Source organism: Rattus norvegicus, chromosome 7 (assembly GCF_036323735.1).
Source record: "Rattus norvegicus strain BN/NHsdMcwi chromosome 7, GRCr8, whole genome shotgun sequence".
In the NCBI taxonomy this organism is placed as follows: domain Eukaryota; kingdom Metazoa; phylum Chordata; class Mammalia; order Rodentia; family Muridae; genus Rattus; species Rattus norvegicus.
This window is the reverse complement of record NC_086025.1, coordinates 67,879,665-67,890,597: the sequence shown is the minus strand read 5'-3', so window position 1 is coordinate 67,890,597 and position 10,933 is coordinate 67,879,665. Positions and strand designations below refer to the sequence as shown.

Here is a 10,933-nt window from a genome sequence, read left to right as displayed (position 1 = left end):
GAAACATTAACTTGCATGGGCAGATACAGAAATAAATATTCATTCAAAGGGCGTGCATCAGGCACAGCAGGGTTCGAGGGCGAGCATCTGCCCTCGGCTACTCAGAGGTTATTTTGGAACAGGAGCAGCAGACAATGGGACGATGCCAGAAAGAAAGGTTTCCTTGAGACTGTGCCACTGAACCTAGTCACCCTCTTATACATCAGGTGCTATGTCTGTATTCCCCAGCCAGTGTTACTAGGCAATGGGATATCTATCTTTTAAGTCATACCTAAAGGAATCTTTCAAATCAAGATAAATTCCACATAGTGGTAGAGTCATCCACCCCCATTTAGCACAGGCTTTTACCACGGAGCTCTAAGGACTGTATGTGAACATTTTTGTATGGCGTTTCCCCATGCAGAAATACTACTGTTCTCCATGGGACCATCAGCAGTGGATTCTGTGGAAGCCTTGGCTGAGCAGACGGTAGAATACGGTTATGAGGATCATGGCCTTTTCAAGAAGAAAAGGAACTTCTGGTGGCTGACACCCTGGATTACACTGAAAGGCTGCACTCCAGAGGCAGTGAAAGGCCACATAGCAGTAAGGACTCCATTTTTCCCTTTCAAACTGGAAATTGAGGTTATTAAAAAATGGTGGACAATGGACCAGTGTCTGGATTCAGGACTTGCCCTTGACTTGACTGTAGCTTTTATGTGGTCTGATTGCTAAGTTTTAGTTTTGTGTGGCTCTTATACTCAGCCTATTGTCTGAGCAAAGTGAGGACCTACAGCCAAGTTCCAAAGAGACAGCAAGGAGGATGGCCTGAACTGCTTTGCTGGTAGGATAGTAGCAATACCACAGGGAGGAAACCCAAGGTCATTGTAGCAAGAGGACATAGCTTGAGGTGACTATGATCAGCAAAAGAATACATTGAAAGGAATATTAAAAAGAGGAGCTCCTGAGTTCAGTCTCTAACCCTTGCCCAAGAACTCATTTGACCCCTCAACTGTGCCTGTGCACAGAACTGAGCTGCTTCCTAAGTAGCTGAAGGTGCGGTCTCTCTGGTCAGTCAAGTTCACTGACTGCTGATAAAAAAAGAAAGAGAACATACTCTATCCACACAGCTGCTCTGGATGAAAGGAGCCTTTCCCATCCCTTCAGAGGTGTTTGTAGCTGATCCAGTGAGTAGCCTGATATATCCCCTGGCTCTTATCATCTAATTACCTACATGTAAGCAAGGTCCAGGATGGACAGACAGCACTCTGTCTACAAAACTCTGTTCTGTTTGTAGCATGAAGCAGGCCAGAGAGACATGGCTATGGCTCCCCGACTAGGAGTAGAGGCCCCAACCAAACAGCAGCTGTGAATAGGATCGTTATTTCCAAAGAGGAGAGGTGGCTGACTCCAGATTTTTGCCGACATTTCCCAATAGTACTAGTCCCTTTTGACATGCCCCTTCCCTGGCTTCTCTATCTTCTGCCACACATGTTCCCCTGATAGCACTTCCTCTTAGTGCTAGCCTCTAATCTCAAGGTCTGCTTCCTCTAAGATCCTAGGGCACCTCAGGCTAAGATAGCAAACATGACATCCAGGGTTGCTAGGTAAGTACTGTGTGTCAGGGCAGGACTAGATTCTGGGCACTCGGAGTCACTCCTTCCCTCCTATCCTGGACTTTGCTTGTGCCTTTGAGATGAAGGGCAGTTGTGAAGGGAGCAGTAGTTAGCATGGTTTATGGTAAGGGAGGATTTGGCTGCTCTTGGCCTCTTCCAAGAACAAGCAGCTATGGAACAGCTGAGCGACAGATTGATAACTCAGTTGTGAAGTCTCTTTCACAATTAGCTCAAGGCCCAGGGAAGTCATCAAAAGAAAGGTCAGCGCCTCCCTGGTGTCATCCAGTGGTGGGTCTTCTACCTCAGCTTCTGGAAGAGGCCAGAGCAGAGGCTGATCTCCCAGGATTCTGCTTAGAAAATTGCTCATCAGTGAATGTTCCAAAGGACTGCCTCCATGTTCTCTCCTAGGAAAAAGCAATGTGCCACCTGGGTTGAACCTGATGAACCCTCCAGGGTTCAGAGAACAGATCGCTCCCAAGCACATCCTCCTTTCCCAGATGGCCTTGAACAGATGCAGCCCTCCATGCAGACTTGGGATAAATATTGTCCAGGAGGGAGATGGCGCATGATGAACCTGCCAGAAGCCAGCTACAGCCAGGGGAGCTGGAAAGCAAAACTCTCTTGTGCTGCAGATAGGCAGAGAGGCCTCCTTGACTCTTCTCTCTCCTCCAGGAACTCAGAACTTTGTCTTCCTCACTGAACCCACCTCAGACAAACTACTCAATGGACTCCAGAAAACCCAAATCTCTTCAGCTTTCTAAAGGAGATGAATGAGGAGCCGTCTGGGCCGGAAATGCAGGTCCCAGAGAACTTTCTCCAGAGATATACCAGTTTGGATGAAGGCTATGTCCAAATGATTCAGATACAAGAGTTGGGTGGTCCTAGGTTCAGATCTACACTTTTCTTCTCACCGATATCCCTTAAGTAAAGGAATAGTCATGGACTCCTCATGGGTGTGGTGGGCTTAGATGATGCTATGTTTGTACAACTACTGTGCAAATACAAAGCTTCCCTCATGCAGGGAGAGGCTTGAACAGCAAATATAGTGTGATCTCATTCTATGCAAAATTCTGGGGTATCAATTGGGCTATGTTCATAGTAGCTAACCTTGGGCAAACTTGACTTCGTGGTTCTCTCCTGTATTCCTGAATTTATTTTACAACACATGCATACAGACCAGGTTGCCCACCTACAACCTCAAGGCATTCCAGCAAAGACTGGATTCTTGATGTGGTTAAGTACGGGAGTTTCAGATTAAGCATATAGAGGGAGATAAGTTCTTTTCATAATAGAAAGTAAAGAGTTTTGGTTCCCAGAGCAACTTGAGAAGAGGATGTGAATCTGCAGAGGTGAGAGAAAGAGAGCACAGTGGTCCCTTGTGGTCAGCAACCCAATCATACTTTGCATGCAGCCCATCACTTCTCACACAAATGCTTGCTCCTAGATGTTTGTGGGACCCCAAACCCTGGCTCCAATGTCTTGGAAGAATTAATGTGAGTCAGGGCAGAGGTAGTATGTGAGAACACAACTCGAAAGCAAAGCATCCACCCTCTTCCTCCAGGAATCAGCAAAAATGTCATGGAGGGGTTGAGACAACACTGACAGATGGCATCCGTAGCTTTGGCCTTGCCATAGTCTCTCTGATCCACACATCTAAGCTGGCATAGCTGGGCTCCTCAAAAACGAACAAACGAACAAACAAAACCTCCAGTCTCTACATGGCCTCTTTTTATGATACATGCAGCAGAACATCTTCAGAGAGGCTGCCTGCTGATGTGACTGTTTATGGTATGTGTCTTGAGGGAGGCCGCCAGGTGAAGGTTGTACTGCCTTCCTGACCCAGCCTCTTGGAAATCCCGTTGAGTCATCTCTAGTGAATCCTGTTAGTCAAAGCAGTCAGAAGGCCTACCTAGGTTCAGGAGGAGAAGACCCCGCCCCCTCCTGATGGAAGAGTCGCAGTGCTCTAGAATGAGCATGTGCGGTTGGAAATATTGTTGTGGCCATTTTTGGAAGATACAATCTGCCATCAGACATCGCACAGATGCTTAGGGGTAGGGCGGTCCTCTGCTGATATCTGAGCTACAAACGGGGTGGGGGAGCGCTACTATTTTTTTTAAGACAAAATATTAACAGAACTAGACTTCAAATCAAGCTAAGATCATTTGGGAAAAAACATGGATAATGAATGGAGACTTTTATTATAGCAGATTTACCAGAATTGGCTGTGAAAATCATAATGAAAATGAACAAGTCAGAAAGGAAAATGTTTCCCTCTTGTTCAAAACTTTCTGAATAGAGCCAGCAGTGCTGGAAATAGAACAGGAAAGTCCTGGAAGAGAGTCAGAAGGTCAGGCTGTTGGTGGAGACTGCATATAAGACACTGCTTAGTGGAGATGGTCATGGCATGGACTTGAGGGCAGGGGATCTCTTGTTTGACTCCTTGGTTCAGCAAGTGAGTCGAGGACTGACAGATTTTACTGTCTTCTGTCAGAGACCATCTCCTGCAAGAAGGCCCCCAGGACAAAGGCTCCTCAGGATTAGGCATTCGGATCCTGGCCTCTTCTTATTATGGACTGTCTCCTGCAGGAAGGTTTCTCAGCCTGGCTTTAACTCCTGTTCCCACCACTGTGGTTTTCTAGTGAGTCTGCATTGTAAGTTCCTGCAGTCAGACCTGGAGTCATTGACAAGGGACCTGGAGGGACCTTCAGAGCACACAGATTGGAATGTGGGGGAATTATTGCCTGCCCCTCATCACCACCAAAAGTCTCAGTGTTGAAGCAGGAGAGTAGCATTAATGTTGAGAGGAATCATGAGATTGCCTTTGGGCTCAGAGGGAAAGAAAACCTTGATTAATGGGAGCAGAGTCCTAGTGGTGACACATTTGAAAATCTGTCCTATTCAGCTTCAGCTGTCTGAACAAAACTGAGGAAACCCCTATGTCACCACCCAGCCACCCCTCTCTCCCTTCCAGATATTCAAAGATATTCCAGATATTCTAGAATATTCTATTCTAGAACCCATATGCCCTTTCATAAGCCATACCCCATCTCCCACATCCCAATTCACTCTCATGAGTGTTGTTTTGGCCACTTCTTACTCTGGATTCTTCAGGTTTGAAGCAATGGGTCAGTGCTGTCTGAATACACTGTTCCACAATGCTCTTCCATGAACTCCTATAATGCAGGGACTGCAAAGACCTTAGACTCTAAGGAAAGCCTCTCATTTAACCAATGCGTTTCAAAGGTTAGGAAATGAAGGCTAGAGACAAGGAGATTTGCCGGCCAGTCTCTCTATCAGCGCCTCTCCTAGGACTTGCAGTGAGGCCCACTTGAGGTATGGCACAGACCTCCTTGCTTGTTGCCAAAAGGTCCCTGACAGCCCCCTTTCTTGCAGTGGGCAGGCCATGCTACAGATCATGCCAAAAAGTGTCAAACAGGAACGTGTCTTCCTTCTTGAAATACATTGTGGATCAGCAGGCAGGCCCCTCAAGACCCCAGCAATGCAGTCTGTCGAAAGCTCGGCACACAGTAACCCAGAAACATATGTGGTGAGCAATAACAGTCATAAATTTTATGAGATTATGTGTTCCTAATGTGAGATTTCAAGCTGATCTGTTTGTTGCGCTATGCCAAGCTTCAGTGTGATTCAATCAAGTTGTACTTAATCTTCCCTTATTTACTCTGGGTGTGGGTGAGTCATGGAGTAGATCTCTGGTCTAGTCTGCTGAACTAATTTGCCCCAAGTATTTTGATGGACTGGTGATTTGTTTTCTCTTAACATTCATAGTTTATTTGCTTATATCATTAGATAGGTCTGGACCACATGTAGTGAAAGCCTGCAGCCATGCTAGGACCTAGGATGCCTCTGAAGACTCAGCCAGTGACAGAGAATATCTCAGAGGTGTCACAGCAACTCCTCCTCCCAATCTGAGTCATGTATGATACTTTGCTACCTGTCTATTAACAGGAAGACTTAAGTCTATGCCATTTTTCACAGAGAAAGCCATTTTGACCACCTCCCCGAATCTCTAAACCCTTACTGGGTGGGTCTAGAATGAAGAAAGAATATTGTCATCTCGAAGAAGATGAAAAAAGGCCTGGACATTTTGCCCAAGGCTGGGCGTGATTCCAGCCACCAAATTTGTCCTCTAGGGAGATGATGGACATACAGATGAGATCTGAGGATTCGATACAAGGCCTCACTGTTCTTGGACTAAGAATAGTGAGGACCAGTCTATGGTTGACAGCGAGGGTTTGGGGACCTTCTGGCTGTTGTGGGGATGGGAGAAATGTGGCCTGTGGTCTTAGGAGCAGGGGTGAGAGAGTTTCCCGTGACTTCTGCTTTGATCACAGTGCCAACTGCCCCCATTTTCTTAGGATAGAGAAACTTCCCAGGACTGGAGGCTTTCAGAACTGAGAAGTGGAAAGTTTTGGGCAAAACAGGACAAGCTGGTCACTCTAACTTTATCATCCCCTGGCCTTGGCAACTTAGGCCTTCAGATTTAGCCAGAGCTTTAGGTTGGCTTGGGAAGGCCACTCCCTCTTCAAACAGCCACTGTCAGACCTCTGCTTCTGAAAAGGTAGCTCACTGCTTGGTTTCTATCTGTGGTTCCTCTGCAGCTCACGGTGTAACTGTCACGGCCTCTGTGGGAAGCTCTGGAGCTTTTGAGGGGTCAGCACATGAAGCACGGCATTCATGAGTGGATTAGGACATTAATAGCCTATCAGCAGAGACTAGTTTCTGTGATAGGTCTTCATGAAAGAGTCCTGTCCCTCGAATCCTCTCCTTCAGGCCCCTGCTTGCCCTTCTGCTCCTCCATCATGCAAAGACAGCACAGGAATTGTGCCATGTGCTTGGCTTCTAAGTATCACCAACTAAAAAAAAATTAAGTTTCTAATTTACTTAATCTATGGCATCCTTTACAAAAAAAGAATATAGACTAAGACAGAAGCCTATCTCTCCTCTTACAGGAATGACAGTTTACCTGTCATTCTCTCAGACACACACCCTTGGGCCTCTGCTGAGGTGGGCAGCTGGCTTTCCTGCCAGTCTGCACATTGACAGCCTGTCTGTGCTCACTTCAGGGAGAAGCACACAACTCTGGGATCTCTCTCTCTCTCTCTCTCTCTCTCTCTCTCTCTCTCTCTCTCTCTCTCTCCCCTTTCTCCTTCTCTGCCTCCCTCCCTCCCTCAGAATGTTTTTTTGTTTTGGTAATAAAATTTAGAACACACTGTGGTGGTAAGCCCTTGGGGACTAAAGATAATACCCAGATTCTCCCTTATTTTATTTAAGAGTTGGGGCTCTAGAGTCCAGACTCTGACAGTTATTTTGACCTTGATTAACTAGTGTAACCTCCTGGGACCTCAGTTTCCTAATGTGTAAATGAGCAAGGCTGGCTTCATGATTAAGTCAATTGATCATCGCAAAGAACTTAGAATTAGACTTGGTACATAGCAATTACTGAGAATACGTTACCTGTTGTATCCAAAGGGCATGCCAGGGTCAACCTTGCTAAATTATTTTGTGTGTCTGCAGTGTGCATGGCTGTCCCAGTGCCATCAGAACTGCACACAGTGGGAAGCCCTGCTGTAGGAGTGAATGGGCTGAGGAATGCTACACAGCAAGCAGCGCCCAGACCTCGTGGACTGACGCAAGTAAGGCTAGTTGTACCTTCGTGCCATGTCTGCTACAGGTCTAGGTTTCTTCTCCAACAGCTTCCATCTAGGGCATGGCGGCTGTTACCTCTGCCAGCTGCTCTCAAACCTCACTACTTTCATTCTGTTCGGCTACAGAGTCACTTCTGTAGACAAGCCACATGCCTTACTTTGAATTTGGACCTAAGTAGGGGCTGTGGGGATGGAGATCTTTTGCTGAAGATCTGGAATGAACAAAACAACAACAACAACAACAACAAAACAGCGACCGCAGGCTTCGGAACAGAGCTGCTCCAGGGGCCCTCCTGGTTGGCCAGCTCACTGTGCAGCTAGGCAGCTTGCTTTCCTGAGGATGGGGGTTTTGAGAGCCCAGATGCCAGCAAACTCCAGATTCCAGCAGGAGGCAATCCCCCAACTTGCACCCCAACTTTCACTCATCACAAGGAACATCTGCAGATTCCCGACTTCTTCCAATGCATCTCACGGCGGCAAGCCGAGGCTCGGCTCTTCAACTGTTTTAGGTCTGGATGGCATTAATCTTACCTAAATAGCCTGCCAAATTAGTCCCGAGCCAATACATTTAAGTGGATGTTTCTGAATGCTCACCCTTGGCTTGGATTTTATAATCTATGTCTTTATTAATATACCAAAGTGTTCTATAAAGTCTGCACAGAATCTCTAATTTAGTTTTTATTGTCCTAATGGTATAGCTTTGACTTTCCCATCACGCACTTGACAATTTTCAGATTCATTCTTGCTAATTGAGTGTGAATGTATATGCACATATATAACATATACGTATATATAGAACATATATGTGTATATTGTATATTTATGACTGGTAAATGTATATGTACATATCTATGTATGTACTTAGTTAATGCCTCAGTGAAGCAGGGGCACAGGTATATAGATCTCGAGTGGTATAGACATTTTAATGCGTGCTGTTCATATCCACTGCCAAGATGAAAAGACCCACAGTCAAGGAAAACAAAATGTCCTTCAATCATTTCTGAAGGTCTTCCTTCTCACCTGCCTTGCTTTCCATGGATATTTGAAGCGCAGCGACAGGCCCAGCCCCTCAATTCTCTTTATTATTGATTGTGTACATAAATAGTCTACCAGCACTGTTTATAATTCTTCTCCTGCTGTGTCTTTCCAAGAAAATAATTCCCTGTTTACATACAGAAGTATTTGCATTCAAGGAACCTAGAAATCTAACAAGAAGTGTTCTCTTTCCCTCTCATGAGTAAACACAAGCCTTAGCCACACCCATCTTACCGGGACTGACTTCCTTTATTGTATCAGCTATAAATGTTTATTTTTGTATTTCATTCCTTAAATAGGTATAATATTATTTGGTCTTGGTACTTATATTGTGCATTAATGTTCTGCCACTATATTATCAAATTTTGCTCGTACTTTTGCCAAGTGGATTCAATTTCCATGATTATATTCCTGCTCATAAAGTTTTGGGGATGGACTTCTAAACAGAAGATTCGACTTTCCAGAAATTAAACCATGTGTAATCTGCATTCAAACAACAGTACAATTGTTTTCCTCATGGTTATAATTTATTAGCAACTGATACTTTTCTTTAAAAAATTTAGACTCAGCTTCCCAGTACTGCAGTAGTGGGAGTGGCTGAGGGATGCTACGGTAATGAGCACTGACGAAACGCTAGCAGGCAGATATGCGTGTGCGATGCTCGCTGCGTCTGGGTGCCTTCTGGAATAGCCTCCCTCCGTTGTGTGGGGTGGTGATGCAGGCAGACAGCCTGCAGCTGCATGTCTGACCTCACACAGACACAGCAGAAGGTGGACTTATACCAGAATGGAAATGCTTTGGCTCCAAAATGGCAAGGATGCTGCTGTCACCACCTGTCCGCCAGAACCAATATCACTTCTCCCAACCATGGAGGGGCAACAATCAGGGATCCTCAGGCTTGCCTGGGTGGGGGAAAGATCCAAATATTACTAAGTGACGATGGCTTGCTGTGATAACTTAGTATTCACTATGCTCTTCGTGTTTACAGGACATTTTAAATGCTTCTGGTCTTTGTACCATTTCACACTTTTATTAGTATCCTCAAGAAACAGATAGCAGGAGCAAAATACAGAATTCTTTGAGGAAGGATAAAATACATACACTCTAGCACTAGTTCCATAATGTCATTTTTTTAAAAAAAGAATGCATGTGCAATAAATGTGTAACAGCTTCCTATGTCTAATATCTTTTGAAACTTAACATATGTATTCAGGTTAGAGACGTAGCCAGCAAACACTCACAGGCAACGCTCATGTTCTTTGCTCTCTCTGGCTCTAACCTCAGCCCTGCTCAACAGATCTTCAGCCTTGTCCTGTTGCCCCAAGTCTTTCTGAGGGTCCCTGAGATGATTTGAAGCCTGTTCCTCCAACTGGCCCATCCACTTCTGTTCCTTCCACTGTTTTCCTTGCCTTGGCTTCTCCAGCTTCTTATTCATCTATATCCACCCTTACCCAGCCCCTCACCACATACTATCTTTTCCCACCCTCATCAGGGGCTGCCACAAATATACGGGGTTCCCCGTTAGCCTAAGGAATGGTTTTGTGAGTGTCTGCAGTAGATAACAAGTACTCCATAAGCAACACTTTACATGCCAGGACTTAAAAACAAATTTATGGTTCAGAAAGTTGACAGTTTAGCCTGAAATAAGATGGCCTCCCTCTTGTTTATGGACAGTTACAGGTCAATTGGCTTGCCTTGAAAGGTTCTTTCCCATGTCTGGGGGTCTTTGTTGGGGTAAATGGTCTGACTAACTGTGATCCAGTGTCTCTTGTCCTCTGGTATGGAAGGGGCAAGACTCCCAGGGAAGCAACAGAGTGTGCCAAGCTTCTCGAGGGCTTGAATCAAAACAAGGAAATGTCTCCTTTTACAAATTTGTTGGTTAAAGAAAGATACAGACTCAGCCCAGAGGAGATGACAGGAGAGAAACCCCACCTCCTCACTGGAGGAGCTGCAAGACAGGATGCAACCAGCTAAGAGCAAAGGCAAGTCAAGGCCTGCTTGTTTCTCCCTACAGTGATTCCTTGGGATCGAGGTAGGAATGCACTGTGCTTGGACTATAGCACATATGAGTGGCAGGCTTTCTCAAAGTCACCTCTACCCCCAGTATTGGTCTATGGACTTTGACCGTGTTCAATAGCGCTGTGGCACTGAGCACAGCCCAAGTTCCAGCTGAACCCCAGGGATGTGAGGACCAGGGCATGGAGGAGTCACTCTTCAAGAGGTGTCCTGAGCACTCTGTTTTCAGCCTCTCAAGGTGTTAGTGTTGCTTTCTGGGAACTGCTCAGGGCAAGTCAGTCATTTTGAGCAGACTCCCCATATAGTATTAAGTGCCTTTGCATTACTGTGACCAAGTACGTGACCAAGTATCTGACAGGAACACCTTTTAAAAGGAAGGACTTGTCTTAGTTCAGAGTTTTAGAGGTATCAACCAATCCATGGTGGGTTGTAGTGAGGCAGAGCAGTACACCAAACCAGGTTCCAGGGCAGGGGTAGGTAGTCAGCATAAGCCAGTTGTGGGGCAGTCCTAGACTTGGAGTTCCTAGGCCATGTAGCTCCTGAGGACCCCTGAAGATCTCTACAATGGCGTCAAAACAGCTTCTAACATTGATACAAAACTCAACAAAGGTAAGAAAATAA

The 10,933-nt window shown here is 45.6% G+C and overlaps 1 long non-coding RNA gene across 1 annotated transcript; it reads left to right on the top strand.

The window, feature by feature from the left end:
* The first annotated feature begins 203 nt into the window (after positions 1-203).
* On the top strand, positions 204-8,621 carry LOC102553465 (uncharacterized). The gene is made up of 2 exons (XR_355594.4): positions 204-585; positions 2,004-8,621. It is a non-coding gene; the product is annotated as an uncharacterized LOC102553465 (long non-coding RNA).
* The last annotated feature ends 2,312 nt before the right edge of the window (positions 8,622-10,933 follow it).